Here is a 16029-nt window from a genome sequence, read left to right as displayed (position 1 = left end):
TATGAGAAACAAAAAGGTATTAGAGCAGACATTTGGCGCCGTGGTTAAGATACCACTTAGTACACTGGCATCTCATACTGTAGAGCCTAGGTTTGAGCTCTGGCTCTGCTTCAGATTCCAGCTTCCTACTAATATTAACCTTGGGAGGCAGCAGATGATGGCTCAGATATTTGGGCCCCCATTACCCACACAGCAGACCTCGATTGAGTTCCAAGAAGCTGGCTTTGGCCTAGCCTAGCTCTGGCTGTTGTTTGTAGACATTTGGGAAGTGAACAAGCAGATGGAAGATCTCTGTCTGTCTCTGTCTCTATCTCTCTGTCTTCCAAACAAAACAAAACAAAACAAAAATTCTCAAGAAACACACCAATTCATAATTATCTTATTTATTCCACCAGGTGCTTCACATTCACTTTAAATTATTTACTCAGTAGATGAGTACACAGTATTTTTGTATTTGTCTTGTGAGATTCTGTTAATTAAAATTTTGAGGAGTACGCATATTTTTTCTGCTTTATCTGGGAAAAAAGCTGATGAGATAGAAATAGATTAAGCTTAGAGGCTGGGATTTGGTATAGCACTTAAGACACTGCTTGGGCCACCCAGATCTCACACTGGAGTGTTCGGGTTTGAGATCTGGTTCCACTCCTGATTTTAGCTTCCTGCTGTTGCACAGTCTAAGAGGAAACAGGTGATGGCTCAAGTACTTAGGTCCCTGCTAACCATATGGAAAACCCAGCGTGAGCTCCTAACTCCCAGCTTCAGCCTGGTCCAGCCTGACTGTATTTGGGGAGTGAACCAACAGATAGGAGACCTCTCTCTCTCTCTCTTTCTTTCTCACTCTCTCTGACTGCCATTCGAAGAAAAAGATGAGGTTTAAATCCATTATTAGAATTCTATTTGCTATATTACTGGGGGAAAGAAGGTGGCAGACCTGAACCTGCATATTCTCCAGTTATTCATGTATTTCTTTTTGTATTTATTTATTATAGGAAAATTTAATACTCAAACCAAAGAATTATTTCACTGAGACCATCCAATAAGTTCTATTAATTCTTTTAGCATTCATATGTTCAACTGTGAAATTGGTTTCAACACTGTTCTTCAAAAGTTGGATTATGATCATAACAGTGTTGTATAAAATGGAAAAACAATGAATGTACCAGATTATTTGGTCAAATAGAAGAAATTAAGTCAGTCCAAAGATGCACAATTTCATTTGCCAGTTCCTCCTAAACCAGAGGCTTTTCTGTAACTGCACAGAAACAATAAGGCCCTAGCCATCATTTGGGTAACCATGAGCCTTAGGTATATTGGAGTCTCCACAGTGGAACGTAAGGCCAGAAGGAACTGAGGCTAAAGGGAAGCTGTGAGACTGTGAATCAGTGTACATTACAGTACCTGAGATATGGGGGCCACTTCTAAGCTATTATTTTTTCCCCAAGAGGTTCAGCAAGTGAATGAGGCATGCAATGAGAGAAAAACCTCTAGTGAGAAATGATCACTGTTAGATAGATAACAACACCATCTTAAAAAATCAAATTGGGCCAGTGTTGTGGCATAGTGGATAAAGCTGCCACTTGCAATGCTGGAATCCCCTGTGGGCACAGGTTCGTGTTCCAGCTACTCCACTTCCGGAATACCTCCCTGCTAACAGCCTGGTAAAAGCAGCAGAGGGTGGCTCAAGTGCTTGGGCCCCTGTCACCCATGTGGAGAGACCTGGATGAAACTCCTGGCTTTTGGCTTCGCCTGGCCCACCCTGACCATTGTGGCCAAAGGGGAGTGAACCAGTATGGAGGATTTCTCTCTCTCTCTCTGTCTCTCTCTCTCCCTCCATCCCTGTAATGCTGACTTAAATAAACAAATAAATAAGTCAAATTAATTCAATACTATTTGTCATAAAATTGTCAAACAGTTTGAAAAGGACATAAAATGAGAAGTAAAGAAACTTTACCTCTCTCTTCAGCTTGTAATCACATTTCCCAGTACAGTTTTATATGTTTTTCTTTTGTAATCTTCCAGACATTTTCTGTGCAAATTCAAAGACACATGAATAGTCTTTGCTTATATACAATGAGATCATACTTTATAGTGATCTACTATTTTTTATTTCATTTAACATATCTCACAGATCATTATGGTACATATAGATCTACTCCACAGAATGTATTAACACAGATTATAGTCACCATAATTAAATTCATCCCTTCTTGATTGACAGGCTGCTTCTAAGTTTTTCCTAATATTAAAGGCAATTTTCAATTAAAACAACACTGAAATACCATTTCTCAGCGTTTGCATTAGCAATCAAAAAGATATCTTTCTTTTTTAAGGATTTATTTATTTATTTGAAGGACAGTGTTATAGAGAAAGGGAGAGACAGACAGAGAGGTCTTCCATTGGGCCATCTTCCACTGCTAGATTAGCAGAGAGCTAGATCAGAAGTGCAGCAGCTGGGACATGAACCAGCACTCGTACGGAATACTGGTGTTGCGGGCAATGGCTGAACCCACACACCACAATGCTGGCTTCAGCAATCAAAAAGTTTAAAAGTATACTCTGGCCAGTGCTGCAGCTCACTAGGCTAATCCTCCGCCTATGGCGCCAGCATCCCGGGTTCTAGTCCGGTTGGGGCGCCGGGTTCTAGTCCCGGTTGCTCCTCTTCTAGTCCAGCTCTCTGCTGTGGCCAGGGAGTGCTATAGAGGATGGCCATGTCCTTGGGCCCTGTACCCGCATGGAAGACCAGGAGGAAGCACCTGGCTCCTGGCTTCGGATTGGCGCAGCGTGCCGGCCGCAACGCACCGGTCGTAGCAGCCACTTGGGGGGTGAACCAACGGAAAAAGGAAGAACTTTCTTTCTGTCTCTCTTTCTCTCTCACCGTCTAACTCTGCCTGTCAAAAAAAAAAAAAAAGTATACTCTATTAGCAAGACAGTGGAGAAACAGGCCTTGTACATTGCTGGCAAAAATGAAAGATAATATTCCTTCAGAAAAGAAAATAGTAATATCTAGTAAAATTACATACACATATATTTTCCTATTAATCCAGCAGTACCACTTGTAGGAATTCATTTCAAAAATACACTTGCAAATACTCTAGCAGATGGTGTGCTGGATTACCCAGATTACCTCTTGTAGCAAGGGAATGTGAAGAGCCCCCTTTTGTGAATGTTGTAGTAGATGACTCTACACTGAGATTTTCTCTATCAATTGCCTTTTAAAATTTTTTAAATTTAATTTAACTTTATTTGAAAGGCATAGAGACAGAGAGATCTTTTATTTGCTGTTCACTCCCAAAATGCCCACTATAGCTAGGGGTTAGGCCAGTCCAAAGCCAAGAGAAGGAACTCAATTCAGGTCTTCCATGTGGGAGGCAGAGACCCAAGCACTTGGGCTATCACCGACTGCTTCCCAGGGTGCATATTAGCAGAGAGCTGGAATCAGCTGGGAGCCAAAATACAAACCCAGGTACTCCAGTATGGGATACGACTGAAGGTGGATTAAACGTCACCTCACCATCCTGCTACTTCTGCATGGTCAGGAAGTTGACAGTATCATTGCAAAGAAAGGAAAATCTGTTAAGAAGCTTAAGAAGCACAGGGAGAATGGTGCACGTATCAGCATCTCAGAAGGGGCTTGTCCTGAAAATTACCACTTTGGCTGGACCCACTAATGCCATCTTCAAAGCATTTGCTATGATCATTGACAAACTAGAAAAGGACATCAGCAGCTCTATGACCAATAGCACAGCTGCCAGTAGAACTCTAGTTACCCTGAGGCTGTGGTTCCTGCTAGTCACTGTGGCTCATTGGTAAAGGTGGTTGCAAGATCAAGAAAATACAAGAGAGCACAGGGGCTCAGGTTCAGGCGGCAAAGGATATGCTCCCCAACTCAACTGAGCAGGCCATCACTATTGCTGGCATCCCACAATCCATCACTGAGTGTGACAAACATCTCTGCATGGTCATGTTGGAGTCCCTCGGAAGGGTGTGGCCATCCTGTACCTGCACAAGCTGTCCAGTTCTTCAGTCATCTCTGCAAGTGGTCAAGACAGGTACAACACAGGTAGCGACAGTGCAAACTTTCCCCACACCACCCAGTCCATGTGTCTCAACCCTGACCTGGAGGGCCCATCTCTAGAGGTCTATACCATTCAAGGACAGTATGCCATTCAACAGCCAGATTTGACCAATCTGTACCAGCTGGCAATGCACCAGTCTCATTTTCCCAAGACACATGGCAATACTGGATTCAGTGGCACTGACTCCAGCTCCCAGAGGTGAAAGGCTATTGGACAGGTCCAGATGCATCTGCCCAGACTACTTCTCATGAACTCACCATTCCAAATGATTTGATCGGCTGCATAATCGGGCATTGAGGTGCCAAAATCAATGAGATCCGTCAGATGTCTGGGGTGCAGGTCAAAATTGTGAACCCAGTCAGATTATCGTCACCGGATCTGCTGCCAGCATTAGCCTGGTTCAATAGCTAATCAATGTCATGGGGAGCAGATAAAGAATCACTATATTCCTAAAGTTGTACATATGAAATGCATGAAGTTTGTATTCCTTAAATAAAAGGTTTCTTTTGGGGGGGAGGACAATGCAGATTCATCCATAATCCCTTTCTGCTGTTCATCACCACCCATGATCCATCTGTGTAGTTGCTGAACAGTCAGAAATTCCAGGTTTTAAATAATTTGTAAATTTTCAATTTCTACACATTTTTATCATCTATTCGTGATTTTTAAATTAAAAGCATTTTAATTCTTCTCTCTGTTCAGCTGTTAATACTGAGATTCATATTTAGTTTTATAAGCTTCTCCCTATTTTTTTTTCCTTTTGGGTTTTTTTTTTTTTTTTTTTTTTTTTTTTTTTTTTGGCTCACCAGTTTTTCTGTTTGTCACGGAAATGTAAGAGTGGAATATTAATACATTTCAGTTTAGTTCTGTAATGTCAGGAATTTTTCAAAAAATTTAAAAGATGGACTGGAGCTTTTTCTTTGTGAATAGAGAAAAAATATCTCAGTACTCTTTACCCAGATGTCTGCATAGACTATGCACTTCCTTCCTTGAGGACTTGTACAAAGGTCACCTCATCAGTGAGGCCTTTCTTGGCCATCCTCTATAAAAGGGAATCTGCCACCAAGGCAGGACTTCCTTTCTCACTTATCCTAGTTTATTTTTTACTTGCATATTTATATAATATTCTCAGTCTCCCCTCAAAAAGCTTCATTTGGGCCTCGATTCTGTTTCATTCATCATGATCTCCCTTTATTGTTAAAAAAAACATTTAGTTGGACAGCAATGTGTGCACAATAAGTATGTGTTGAGTGAACCCCCAACTGGAAATGACTCTAATGTCCAGTAAGAGGTAAATGGATAACAAAATGTGGTATATCTACATAATGGAATACTCAGCAATATAAATGGAGGAGCTATAATATATATAAAAATATATAGATGAGTAGCCGGCGCCGCTGCTCACTAGGCTAATCCTCCGCCTAGCAGCGCCGGCACACCGGGTTCTAGTCCCGGTTGGGGCGCCGGATTCTGTCCCAGTTGCCCCTCTTCCAGGCCAGCCCTCTGCTGTGGCCAGGGAGTGCAGTGGAGGATGGCCCAGGTGCTTGGGCCCTGCACCCCATGGGAGACCAGGAAAAGCACCTGGCTCCTGGCTCCTGCCATCGGATCAGCGCGGTGCGCCGGCCGCGGCGGCCATTGGAGGGTGAACCAACGGCAAAGGAAGACCTTTCTCTCTGTCTCTCTCTCTCACTGTTCACTCTGCCTGTCAAAAAAAAAAAAAATATATATATATATATATATATATAGATGAGTCTTAAAATCGTTATATGGAATAAAGAAGCCAAATGCAAAATAATAAATATTATATGATTTCATCTGTATAAAATACAAATAAAAGGTAGTTCTGTAGAAGTTAAGGTTAAAGGGATAGAGGAGAAAGGGTTTCTTAGTCCATTTTGTGCTGCTATAACAGAATACCCAGACTGGGTAATTCATAATGAACAGAAATGTCATTGGCTCATAGTTCTGGAGGCTGGGAAGTTCAAGACTGAAGGGCTTCATCTGGTGAGGACATTTTTGGTACATCATAACACGGTGTATAACATCACATGGGTAGCCGGCGCCGCGGCTCAACAGGCTAATCCTCCGCCTAGCGGCGCCGGCACACCAGGTTCTAGTCCTGGTCGGGGCGCCAGATTCTGTCCCAGTTGCCCCTCTTCCAGGCCAGCTCTCTGCTGTGGCCCGGGAGTGCAGCGGAGGATGGCCCAAGTGCTTGGGCCCTGCACCCCATGGGAGACCAGGAGAAGAACCTGGCTCCTGCAATCGGAGCAGCGCGGTGCGCCAGCCGCAGCGCACCAGCTGCGGCAGCCACTGGAGGGTGAACCAACGGCAAAAAGGAAGACCTTTCTCTCTGTCTCTTTCTCTCTCTCACTGTCCACTCTGCCTGTCCAAAAAAAAAAAAAAAAATCACATGGGTGATAGAGAAAGAAAACCAAATTCACTTTTATAACAAGACCGCTAGAGCAAGGACTTCATGAAATAACCACCTCTTAAAGGTCCCACCTCTCAATACGATTGCATTGGAGATTAAGTTTTCAACACATATTATTTGGAGGACATACTCATAATATAGCTGAGGCATAGAATATAGAGGGATAGAGGACAGAAGATAGAAGGGAACAACAAAGGAGTACAAGCAATCTTTGGAGAGGATAAACATGTTCTGTGTTCTAATTATGGTTCTGATTGTTGTCAGAACTCAACAAACTATATACTTTAAGTGGATGCAATTTATTATGAATTAATTATGCCTTAATAAAGTTGAAAAGTAACAAAACATTTGTTGAATCAATCCACTAACATGTTCACAGCTTAAAACTCTTTAGACATTTTAGATAAATTATATCTGCAAAATTTAACTTCAATATGCAAAAACTGTTTTCTCCCCCTTCTTTGTCTCAAGCAAGGGATTTCATAGTGATATTTCCCACATGTAGTGGGTAGATATTTCTTTTGCTGTCTGAAGGGAATACAAAATATGTGTTAGCTGGCTCTAACATAAATAAATGACCTATGCTTACATACAACTACAGAAAATAGACAATGCTTGAGTATAGGTACAACATTATGCTATGAGCAAATTCACCTCAGCCATCAATATCAAAATCTCTATAAACACTGAAATGTCTTGATTAACATTTTTTCTTATGGTCAGGGGCATGATATACCTCTTGTAAATAAAATCTCTTTAATACCTTCACAAAATGCTGACTTCCATTCTATAGTATACTTGAACTATAGCCCACAGCATTTCAGAGAATTGCCAGTATATAATATGAATACCAAACTCTAATTTAAACTTTTCCATAGAATTATCAATCCAAAAATATACAATAAAATCATCTTAATATTGATTTCTAGTTTGCCTGGGTTAAAGATCTGGCTCCAGCTCCAAATTCCAGCACTCTGTTAACACCGACCTTGGGAGGTAGCAGTGATAACTCATCTAACTGGGTTCCTGCCACCCATGTGGGAGACTAGGATTGAGTTCCAGCTCCTACTTCGGAGGGCAGGAGATGACTTCAGTACCCTGTTCCTCCCATTGCAGGCATTCAGTTAGTGAGCCAGTCAGTGGGGGCTCCAATGTGCAGAGACTTTCCAATTTTTAAAAATAAAATCCAATAAGAGAAAATGAAGTTGCAGTATTATACAGGAACTCTACAGACACTCCAAATGGAACAGTATATTTCAGGATTAAGTTTCCATTGGCTATGTTTGCTAAATTGGACAATGAATCAAAAATATACACTTGGAATGTTATATTCTTTGAAACAACAGAGTACATTGTTATGTTAAGTAAAACACTGCAATTAGAAAAAGAAGCTAAAGTGTTCATTGATTGCCTACTATTTTCATATAAAATTTCTAACATTTATAGTGAAGATGAGTTTTAAAAATCATTAGTCATGAAAGCAACAAGAATAATGAAACCTAAAATATGCACTATATTTTACTGAAATACAGAAAAAGATTAGGCATAAATCCTAGAGACATGAATTACAATAATAAATTTCTTGATATTTCATGTGTCACAACTAGAACAGAGACACTTTGACAAATAATATCAATTACTATCTTTTGCAATGAAGAGCTGAAGTCTTTAATTCTGCTCCCTTTCTCCCTTCTCAGCTATAGCTTGCCCAGTGATGTGAGATCATGCCCTCTGCATTCTCCGGGGAATAACATGAAAGTGACTGTTTGAAAATAAAATGAGGGGTTGAAACCCTATACTTCGAAAGACAGAATCAGTTACCTGACACCCAATACCAATCCTTGCTGTGTTAAGAACGTCAGTGTTTCACATGCCCTGCTCAGGAAGAGTTGCTTCAATACTGGCTTCTGTGGTTTATTTAGCTCAGTTACACCCCAGGGAGTTTAATTTCATGCAAAGCTTTCAGGCAGTGCTTTCCAGTCACAGAAGCAAATGGGTATCTTAAGACAGCAGTTGGAGTTTGGGAAAAAACAAAGCAGCCAGAACAGCTAATGCTTATTCCAAACTTTGGCTTGTCCTGGAATTAGCATTTGAGAACTGAGAAAGAAGCAGAATGTTGGCAATTCTTAAGATATTAATTAAAAATGTAAACATAATGGAATGAAAGACAATCTGGTTGCATTTGGGGCACATACTATGACCATAAAGGGAAATGGCAATGAAAAATGGATGTCAGAGATTTAACTGAACTGCACTGATTTCAAGGAAGGCTTAAAAATCTGCTTGACTGGGAAAAGAGAGGTAAAACACCTGTGCTACGAGTCCACACATGAACAATGCATTTATTTTCAAACAAAGAGCAGATAAAGCTCAAGCTTTGGAAGGGGAGCTCTATTTTTCAGAGAAAGTATGGACACCTGAAAGAAACACAAGGGGCATTGTGTTTAGGAATGAAACATGTGATCTAGGGAAATGCCAGTTTATCCAAGTTTTGGCTGGTTTACTGCTTTGTTAAGAGAAGGGACATATTTTTGAAACAACTGTGATTAACTGAGGTTTAGTGTGCCTTTTTGTAATTACCTATAATTTTAAAAGATTACACTATAGCTTGTAAGCCTGGCTAAAGAACAAATCAGGTGATCTTTTTTAAAAAACAAAACATCACATGTGTTTTATTATTTAGAATTTATACCTAAATATAGAGAAACTCTACATTTTGCTATATACTAAGAGCAATTTTGTTGATTCAGTTTGGTTTCTCTTCTAGCCTTTGATTTCTTAACATGGGCTTATCACCATCAGTTATTTAATATTTCTCAAAGTTTATGTTATCGTGCTAGTGATGGAAAAAAACATTCTGTGCAACTGGGATTCCAAGTAACAGAAGTTGTTACAATTTACTTTTAGAGGACCTTCTTGCTCCATACTCTCTTTAATTCAAAGGCTAGACCTGACTGAATTTTTCTTATACATTCTAGAATGCATAGACACAAGAACTCTTTGGATTACAAATTGGCTCAAAAAATTAGCATAGATTGCTAGTACTTTTTGAGTTGCAGACCATTTCTGAACAAAAAGACACTCTCCTAGCTGTGTGACCTCACACAAGTTTAACACTTCACTTCTCTTCCCTTCTTACCCTCATCTGTCAAAACGGGGAAATAACCATCCCACAAGATTATTTCTAGTATTACTTCCTACAGTTCATACTTATAAAAATTCACCAGTATATTTACCAGTCTCTTCAATTAATATTACTTCTCATACCACTCTCCTTTCTTCTGAAGTGTTCCGTTTTCTTCTCATCAACATATGTCATTTAGTATTCAAGAGTTTTGTTCTTAAATGATATTTCTGGTAGATATATAGTTTTTTAAGTAGATAATTAATTTACCACAATTCTTAAAAAGATGTTTCATTGCCGTATTCTGTTGATGCTGATGGCACAAGCCATGAGCCAAGGGTTTCACTTGCCACATGGGTGGCAGAGGCCCAAGCACTTGGGCTATCTTCTGCTGTTTTTCCCAGGCCATTAGCAGGGAGTTGGATGGGAAGTGAGGCAGCTGGGACACAAACTAGCATTATATGGGATGCTGGCATCTCAGGCAGCAGCTTTCCCTGCCATGCCACAATGCTGCCTCTTGGAATCAGTATTATAGAAAAAGGTGGCTGGCGCCGCCGCTCAATAGGCTAATCCTCCGCCTGTGGTGCCGGCACCCTGGGTTCTAGTCCCGGTCAGGGCACCGGATTCTGTCCCGGTTGCCCCTCTTCCAGGCCAGCTCTCTGCTGTGGCCCGGGAGTGCAGTGGAGGATGGCCCAAGTGCTTGGGCCCTGCACTCCGGGAGACCAGGAGAAGCACCTGGCTCCTGCCTTCAGATCAGCGCGGTGCACCGGCTGTAGTGCGCCAGCCACAGCAGCCATTGGAGGGTGAACCAACGGCAAAAGAAGACCTTTCTCTGTGTGTCTCTCTCTCACTGTCCACTCTGCCTGTCAATAAAATAAAATAAAATAATAAAAAAGAAAAAGGTATACCAGGCAATCATTAACAAAGTTAAAAGTGGGTATAACTGTACTAATTGTGGTAAACAAAATTGAATACGGCCCCAAGATCCTCAGGCCTAGCATAAGCACAGCTTTACTCAGTTATTCAAATACTAATCTATGTACTGGTGTAAAGAAATTTTGTTGATCTCCTCAATCAGTTGAACTTACACAGGGATGTTATCCAAGTGGGCCTAAGGTAGGGACAGAAGAAGCCAGAGATTAAAGCCCGAAGAGATCACAATGCATAAAAAAGTGCTCCGTTACTGGCTTTCAAATGAAAGAGCCATTTGGCAAAGAATGCAGGTGGCCTCTAGGAATTGAAAGTGGCCTTTGATCGAAGAGAAGCAAGGAAATGCAGCAGATCTCAGTGGTACAACCACAGGGAAACAAATGAACTAAGAAGAGGACTTGAAGTGCTAGATGAGAACACAGTCCATCATTATAAGACCCTGCCTAGAAGAACAAATAAGAGAAAGTGACCTACAGTCACCAAAGAGCAGGGGTGGGATCGTGGCACAGCCAGTTAAGCAGCTGCATGGGACAGCCACATCCTGTAGCAGAGCGTCAGTTCAGGTCCTGGCTACTCTGCTAATGCTCCTGGGAAGCAGCAGATGATAGCTCAAGTGCTCAAGTACCTGCCATCCACATGGGAAACTGGATGGAACTCTTGGTTCCTGGCTTTAGCCTTTCCTAGGTCCAGCTATTTGGGAAGTAAACCACTGAACCAAGATTCTTCTCTCTTCCCCTCATACCTGCCCCCATCACTCTCCCTTTCAAATAAATAAACCAATATGTTTTAAAAGACACTATAATCAACATAAATCAACTCTGAGATGGCCCAGAAGTTGCATTTAGTAAACACTTGCAGAAGCTATTATAATCATATTCAATGATATATAGGAAAATATGTTCAGAAAATATAGTCCTTACAAGTAATAACAAATATTAAGGTATAAACATAAAGTACAAAAAAATAAAATTCATTGCTTTAAGTAGTGTATTCTTAGATATAACATCAAAGGGATGAGCAACAAAAGAAAAAATAGATAAAAGGGACATCATTAAAATCAAACTTCTGTGATTCAAAGGACACAATTTTTAAAATTTTTTAAATTTTAATTTTTAATTAGTTTTTAACAGATTCAATGTGCTTTGTAGATACAGTTCTAAGAACATATGATATTCCCTTCAAAGATCGTTATTAAGAAAGTAAATGGGCTGGTGCTATGGTGTAGCAGGTAAAGCTTCTGCCTGTGGCACCATATCCCTTATGGGTGCTGGCTCAAGTCCCAGCTGCTCCTCTTCCAGTCCAACTCTCTGCTAATGGCCTGGGAAAGCAGTAGAAAATGGCCCAAGTATTTGGGTCCCTACACCCATGTGGGAGACCTGGAAGAAGTTTATGGCTCCTGGCTTGGGATTGGCCTAGCTCCAGTCATTGTGGTCATTTGGGGAGTGAACCAGCAGATGGAAGACTTTTCTCTCTGTCTCCATCTCTCTGTCTGTAACTCTACTTCTCAAATAAATAAATAAATAAATAAATCTTAAAGAAAAAGCAAAAAGTCCACAGGATGGGAGATTATATGATTTGCAAATCACATTAGGGACTTACATCTAGAATATATAGAGAACATATATATATATATAGGTATACATATATATATATATATATAGAGAGAGAGAGAGAGAGAGAGAGCTCAATAATGATTTGAATGGACAGACTTTAAAGAAGACAGACAAGTGGCTAATATATACAAGAAAAGATACTCCATATCCCAAGCTATCTGGGATGCAAATCGAAATGACAATGAGAGACTACTTCACACCACTAAGACAGCTAAAGTAAAATACACAATCACCAAGTGTTAGCAAAGATCTGGAAAAACCAGAACATTCATATACTTCTATTGGAAATGTAAAATAGTGTAGATACCTTGGAAAACATAATTTTGAAATAATTAAAGAATCAAATAAAATGGCAAAGATAGTACAAAACAGCCATATATAATCTTCACTTAGCTTCCCTCAATAAATATATCTTTGTAACCATAGTTACTTAAAATCAGGGAATTGACATCATCATTTTCTGTGCCTCTTTATTCCATGTGTACATTCATGGAACTGTTACTGAGATTAAGATGCAGAACTATCACCACAAAAGACCTCTCACCATGAGACTATAGTCGGATCACTACCCCCATCCCTCACCCCAGGTAACCATTAATTTGTTCTCAATATCTATCATTGTGTCAATTCCAGAATGTTATTGAAGCAAAGTTATGCAGTGTGTGACCCTTTGAGATCAGTGTTTTTCACTCAGCAGAATGTCCTTAGGGTCCATCCATCCAGTCCATTCCTGTCTATTACTGAGTAGTATTTTCTAGGATGAATATACCACTGTTTGCTGACTACTCACCTATTGTAGGACATTTGGGTGCTTATGGTTTGGAGCTATTACAAATAAGGCAACCATGAACATCTATGTGAAGGCTTTTGTGTGAACATGTTTTCAACTCCAGTGGGTAAATACCAAGGAGTTTGATTGAGGGGTATGTTAAGCATATGTTTAGTTTTAAAAGAAAATGCGAAATTATTTTCCAGAATGACTGTACCATTTTACATTCCCATAATTAACGTAGAGGAGATCCCGTTTCTCTATATCTTCACCAGCATTTGGTGGTGTCATAATTTTTACATTTCATCTGTTCTAATAAGGATGTTGGGAATATTTCATTGTGGTCTTACTTTGCATTTCCCTAGTAGCTACAAATGGTCAACATCTTTTCAAGCACTTATTTGCATCTGTGTAACCTTTTTGGTGAAAGGAAGAGTACCAAGGTCACCTTGTAAGAAAAGCATGTGAGATGGAAAATATTACTACTGCCATTTTTAGAAAATACAGTCTGATACAAGCTACTTGGAAGAAGTGGATCTGGATCTTGGCAGGATTTAGTTAGGCAAGTAGCGAGGGAGGTCATTTTGAGTGTATATTGCTATAAGCTTTCTGTTACTGAGACATTTAAAAGAGTGTAGCATTTTTATTCAGTCAAAAATATATAGCTAAAATAAAAAATGTGAGATACAGAGGACAGGCCACTTCAACTGCACATAGTAAAACCTCTTCAAAAGATCTTATTAATCCCTTTCTACCAGGACTCACCTCCTCTGGTAATCAACCTCTCTATTTCACTTCCACCTTTCTCTTCCACAGTCCTATACATCACTTTGTCTCTCTTTGTTACAAGAAACAAAATGATACTTTCTTAATTCCTTCCAGCATTCTCTGTTAATAATTCAGAAAAAAAAAAAAAAACTGAAGGATTATGTTGTGACTATTTCTCTTAACAACATTAGGGAAGAACATATGTTCCATGTGATCCAAAAGTAATCTAAGGGCCAGCTTTAGGGTGTAGCAGGTAAAACTGCTGCCTGCAGTGCCAGCATCCCATATGGGAGCTGGTTTGAGTCCCGGCTGCCCCACTTCCAATCCAGCTCTCTGCTATGGCCTGGGAAAGCAGTAGAAGATGGCCCAAGTCCTTGAGCCCCTGCACCCACATGGGAGACCTGGAGGAAGCTCCTGGCTCCTGACTTCGAATTTGCACAGCTCTGGCTGTTGCAGCCAATTGGGGAGTAAACCAGCAGGTGGAAGACCTCTCTCTGCCTCTCCTTTCTGTGTAACTCTGCCTTTCAAATAAATATGTAAATCTTAAAAAAAAAAAAAAACCCACAGAGGCCGGCGCTGTGGCACAGTGGGTTGACGGCCTGGCCTGAAGCACTGGCATCCTATATGGATGCCTGTTCAAGGCCCGGCTGCTCCACTTCCAATCCAGATCTCTGCTGTGGCCTGGGAAAGTGGAGGATGGCCCAAGTCCTTGGGCCTCTGAACCCACGTGGGAGACCCAGAGGAAGTTCCTGGCTCCTGGCTTTGGATAGGCACAGCTCCAGCCGTTGTGGCCAATTGGGGAGTGAACCATCAGATGGAAGACCTAGCTCTCTCTCTCTGCCTCTCCTCTCTCTGTGTAACTCTGACTTTCAAATGAATAAATAAATCTTTAAAAACAAACAAACGGCTGGCGCCTCGGCTCACTTGGCTAATCCTCCGCCTGTGGTGCCAGCACCCCAGGTTCTAGTCCTGGTCAGGACGCCAGATTCTGTCCCGGTTGCTCCTCTTCCAGTCCAGCTCTCTGCGGTGACCCGGGAGGGCAGTGGAGGATGGCCCAAGTGCTTGGGCCCTGCACCCACATGGGAGACCAGGAGGAAGCACCTTGCTCCTGGCTTCAGATCGGTGCAACACGCCAGCCGTGGTGGCCATTTGTGGGGTGAACCAACAGAAAAAGGAAGACCTTTCTTTCTGTCTCTCTCTCTCTCTCACTGTCTAACTCTGCCTGTCAAAAAAGCAAACGAACAAACAAAGGTAATCTAAAGGAGGAGCAGGAGTTTTCTAGTAGAAAGTAGAAAAAGAACAGGGCATTCTCATTTTTCACTGGTTTTCAATATACACTGTATTTTTGTCTACTTGTGCCCAATTTAAGTACCTTTATGGATTACTAAGTTAATTCACAGACACATTAAGACATAGCAGGGGCAAATTTAAGATACTGCTAATAATGCAAGCACAACACCAAACAAAAATAAAATAGCAGAACTTCTTTGGCAGCAGCCCTATCTTCATTTAGAAAACAGTAACAAGGGGCAAGCATTTGGTATAGTGGATAGACTACCCCTTGGGACATACACCTGCATCCTATATTTAAGTGCTTGGGTCCAAGTCCCAGCTCCTAGGAGTCATGGCTCCCAATTCCTAGCTAATGCACTCTCGGAACCAGCAGACGTTGGCTTAAGTAGCTGGGTACACGCCACCCACATAGAGACCTGTACTGAATTCCTAGCTCCCAAATTCAACCCCAGTGAGGGAATGCTGTAGAAATTTGGGGAGTGAACCAGCCTTTCCAATAAATTAATAAATAATAAAATAAAACCAGTAACAATATTATAAAATTCTGGACAGATGCTAGTCAAAATAATCTGAAATTATCTTAAAACTATTTAAAATAATTATAATTATCAGTAATAATAAAGTTTGTTATACAATGAGATATTATGTAACATACTATACATTGAGATGTATATTATATATATAAATATTCGATACATTTAAGTACCAGCATTCAGAAAGATTCAGAAACCACTGAGCTAAAGCACTGACCACTTGTCTAGCTCGAATATGCTCCATCTTAGGGGATATGATACCCACGTGGCTGTCCTCTTCCTAGCATCTATAAAGACTCTGGCAGTCCATAGTGTTGGGACAGAAATAAATACAGGGCAGAAAATGCTAACACCCGTAATCCTCAGGAGTCATGTATAAGACCTTGCTCCAGGTATACAGTTCTTAAAATACAAAGTTAAGAATCAACTTTACTACGTAATTTTAAAAAGAACAACACAGAACTTAGTGGAAATGCCAAGAATCAGCTACTA

General features: G+C 40.7%; 1 pseudogene; it reads left to right on the top strand.

Annotated features, from left to right (window-relative positions):
* Positions 1 to 1294: 1294 nt before the first annotated feature.
* Positions 1295 to 4487, top strand: LOC100345081 (poly(rC)-binding protein 2-like; annotated as a pseudogene).
* The last annotated feature ends 11542 nt before the right edge of the window (positions 4488 to 16029 follow it).

The sequence above is a fragment of the Oryctolagus cuniculus genome, chromosome 10 (genome assembly GCF_051225735.1).
Source record: "Oryctolagus cuniculus isolate XC-2025 breed Fujian yellow rabbit chromosome 10, ASM5122573v1, whole genome shotgun sequence".
NCBI classification, from domain to species: domain Eukaryota; kingdom Metazoa; phylum Chordata; class Mammalia; order Lagomorpha; family Leporidae; genus Oryctolagus; species Oryctolagus cuniculus.
This window is presented reverse-complemented; position numbering and strand designations above follow the sequence as displayed.